The following is a 5,000-nucleotide window of genomic DNA, read 5'->3' on the forward strand; positions in this document are numbered from 1 at the left end:
ATATATATATATATATATATATATATATATATATATATATATATATATATATATATATATATATATATATATTTACGTCCTAATTTGCGTTGTAGAAACAAGGCCTGTTTTTAAAGATCTGCGTCACCCAGTTTTCTACTTTGGATCACTGAGCGGCATCGAGGAAAAAAGGGAAACAACATGGAATGGAGTGCAATAATTGATTCATTGCAGAGAATATGGAGTAGCATCGAGACAACAATTTGTTATAAAGATAAGCACCAATCCAAATGGAATCCACTTAACTAATTTGTTTTCTTTGAACAAGAAAAGGGACTCTCTAGGAAGTGATGTCGGTGTGGCTGCAACGGATAGAATCGGGAGCTTCAAGAAATTTAGTATAGACTTTCAAAAATTAATTTATGTATTCAAAAAATTTATCTTAAATTTTAATCCTTATATTTCAAAGAATCTATAGTTTTCATTTAAAAATTTGTGTTAATTTTTTGGGGAGTTTCCAAATATTTTATGTATGAAATTTTTACCACCATAATCTATGTATAAAAGTTTTATTTAAAAATTCAATATAATCATGAAAAGGGGTCACGAAGTGATTCAAATACGTGTTGACACCAATTAATAAATTGCAAAAAAGTAAATGAATTCCTCTTGTTATCCTGAAAATTATTTGCAGGAATTTTCGTCGAGGGAAAAATTATCTTCGATTTTTGGTTGCCAATATATATATATATATATATATATATATATATATATATATATATATATATATATATATATATATATATATATATATATATATATATATATATATATATATACATATATATATATATATATATATATATATATATATATATATATATATATATATATATATATATATATGTGTGTGTGTGTGTGTGTGTTATCATGTGCGGTGTCTGTGTATGGGAGTTCTCCATGGTGACGAAAAATGGCCAAAACCCATTCATGAATAACACAGGCCTATCTCGGCAACCAAACCACAGTGACATTGGAACAACTGTCCAAATTAACACACAGTAAGAATCTCTTGCAGGATGTGCAAAAATCTCTCGACTAGAACACATAAACTTTGAAAGAAATTGAACTTTGCAATATACAACGTCAGGACATTCTCTATGGAAGAAGATCCTGGTATGTTACAAGAAAGGCTTAAAGAAATAAATTGGGATATGATAGGATTGATTTAAAGTAGAACTGGGGACTCTCATATATATATATATATATATATATATATATATATATATATATATATATATATATATATATATATATATATATATATATATATATATATATATATGTGTGTGTGTGTGTATATATATAAAATATATATATATATATATATATATGTATATATATATATATATATATATATATATATATATATATATATATATATATATATATATATATATATATATGTATGTATGTATGTATGTATGTATATATATATATATATATATGTATGTATATATATATATATATATATATATATATATATATATATATATATATATATATATATATATATATATATATATATATATTTATATGTGTGTGTGTGTGTTTGTGCGTGTGTGTATGTCTGTGTGTGTGTATGTGTGGTTAAAAGGGGGCAATATACATTCATTCAGAGGACATGGAAGGAACAAAGAAAATGGAGTGGGTTTTCTTATTAACCAAGTTTTTTAATGTAACCTAAAATAATTTTGTAAATAGTGATAAAATTACCGGATTACACAAAGGTATGCACCAACATCCCATACAGAGGAGGAAATAGATAGATTTACGAAGATCTCGATATGTCTATAAAAGAAAAAAAATCCATTTACATTGGTTTACCGTGTTATCTAGGCTAAAGTAGGCTAAAAGAACAAAGGAAAATCAGCAGTACTTAAATTTGGATTAGGTGTAATTAGTGACAGAGTGGATATGCTAGTAGAATTTGCTAAAAAAAAAAAAAAAAAAACATGATCACATTTTATGTAAAAAGAAACATCATCAATATATTTGAATTTTTTTTAAAGATGTGAAAGTGTTAAGCAGGTTATGGTCATGCGACCATAGGACGATGAGAAATAAGATTTTTTTTTCAGATTTAATGACAAATAGAGAAAAGATAATTTCAAGAAAGAAAATAAACATTCCTGTAATAAATTAAAAATTTCATAAGTTTAGCCTAGCCATACAAAATAGATACTCCAGTTTACATGACAACATGAAAGCAAGTAAAGAAGAAATTATTAGTACTTTAACAAAGATGTTTATTGTAATCAGCATAAGAGATAGGTGGGAACTACCTAAATAAAATTAAGGAATATTAGAGCAAAGACCAAAAACCTAAGAAAATATTGGAAATGACGGTAAAATCCAAGAGAGATGAAATAGAATTAGCAGATCTTTCCAAAAGAATAAACAAAGTAAAAATCCAAGACATTTGTAAATAATATCAAACAAAAATTGAGGAACCTCTAAAGAAAGGAAGAAGCATAAAATTGATAAAAAGAAAACTTGGAACAGGACACCAGCAGATGTTTGATTAAAAGGATGAGAAGGGAAATATTAAAAACAATAGAGATGGAGTGATGAAAATTACAGAGCTATTTCATACAATTTTATTAGATAGTGATATAAGAAATAACTTTCACCATTAGAAAAAAAAACTGAGCAGGTAGTAAACGTATCAAAATCGGAATTAAAGAAAGAATTAAAAGGTATGAGAAGAGACAGAGCACCATAAGAAGATGGCATAACAATTGATTTAACAACAGCAGATCTCATGGTAGCAAAACTGGATGACCTTTATCAAAAATATCTGCAGGAATCCTCTATATCAACAGCTTGAAAATAAAAAATTCCTCATTATACTTATTCAAAAAAAAATTACTATACCATAAGTTGACTCTCCGTAATATATAAAATATTTACAAAAACCTTATTATGACAAGTAGAATACATCGTCTTTTCTTCCTCCCCTTATTTCTTTTATGGACTTAATCAACCAAGAAAGCAAGCTTTAAAAGTAGGTATTCATCAACAGACCATATCCATGTAATTAAACAGCTAATGGGGAAGCATACAGAGTATGACAAACCTCAATGTATGGCATTTTCAGAATATGAGAAGCTTTTGATTCTGTCAAAACCTCAGGTGTAATAAAAGTCCTTCAAAAACACGGAATAGATCAATCTTATGTTAGAACATTTGAAGATATTTATACAATAAGTATATCAATTCTAAAATTGCTTAAAGCTAGTGAGAAAATTCCAATTGAGAAAGGAGTTAGACAGGAACAACCTATGTCCTCTAAATCATTCACGGCTGGCCTAGAAGTTCTAAAGAATTAAGATTGGTAGAATGTAGGAATTAATATTGATGGGGGAATACCTTAATAACTTAAGATTAGATCATATAGATGTATTTAGTGAATCATTAGAAGAATGTCAAAAGTTGCTAAGAAATGCATAGGGAACTTCCAGAAATAGTTAATGAATAAACGAACTTAGGAAAGACAGTAGGTGTTTCCCCAGGACATAAGACCAGAAAAAAAAATGAAATAAAGATGGGATGGATACTTTTTAGAAAACAAAATGAGAATATGGAAATTAAAATGTTAGTTTCTCTATAAAAAAAATATTTAATGAGATGGTCCTACCAGCTTCAACTTGTTCAACAGAAACCTTACTAAAGCCTTAGAACATAAGATACTTACACCCCAGAGCGCTTTGGAAACAACAATGATGGGAATAACACTAAGAGGGAAAAAAAGCGACATGGATATAAGAATATACTAAAGTAAAAGATATTTTAAAGAAAAAGAAGTGGACATGGGTAGTATATATATATATATATATATATATATATATATATATATATATATATATATATATATATATATGTGTGTGTGTGTGTGTGTGTATATATATATATATATATATATATATATATATATATATATATATATATATATATATATATATATATATATATGTATATATATATATATATATATATATATATATATATATATATATATATATATATATATATATATATATATATATATATATATATATATATGTATATATATATATATATATATATATATATATATATATATATATATATATATATATATATATATATATATATATATATACATATATATATATATATATATATATATATATATATATATATATATATATATATATATATATATATATATATATATATATATATATATATATATATATCATAGACTCCTTTAAGGAAGGACTGGAACGTCCCTTGCTCGGGGTTTTTAACTTAAGTCTGAAAGATTAACTTGAGTCTGGACTAAAATGACGTCTAGAAGGGCTAGAAACACGTTCTCTGGATCAAAATGGGGGTTTTTGAGGATGGTGAGTTCAATAGTAACATTTTCAACACCACCTGGGCTCATCTTCAAGGTCTAAAGGTCATTTATCAAGGTCAAATTTGTGAATTTTGGTCATTTTTGCTCGTTTTTTGTGTGTAACTCATAAATGGTGAGAGATAGCTGATTATAATATGAGGCAAGTCTGCAGAGCTGTCCGAATTTAATATATATTGTCATATATTGTCCTTCAAGAAAGGACTGGAACGTTCCCTGATCGGGATTTTTAACTTGAGTCTGAAGGATTAACTTGAGTCCTGGACTGAAATGACTTCTAAGAAGGGCTAGGAACACTTTCTCTGAGTCAAAATGGGGGTTTTTGAGGACGATGAGTTCAATAGTGACATTTTCAACACCACCTTGGGTCATCTTCATCATCTTCAAGGTCAAAAGGTCATATTTAATGGTCAAAATAGTGAATTTTGGTCATTTTTACTCGTTTTTGAGTGTAACTCATAGATGGTGAGGGATGGCTGATTATAATAAGAGGCAAGTCTGTAGTTCTGTCCAAATTTAATATATATTGTCAAATATTGTATTACTCAAACATTCCAAACAA

This window comes from Palaemon carinicauda, chromosome 9, assembly GCF_036898095.1.
Source record: "Palaemon carinicauda isolate YSFRI2023 chromosome 9, ASM3689809v2, whole genome shotgun sequence".
Lineage (NCBI taxonomy): Eukaryota > Metazoa > Arthropoda > Malacostraca > Decapoda > Palaemonidae > Palaemon > Palaemon carinicauda.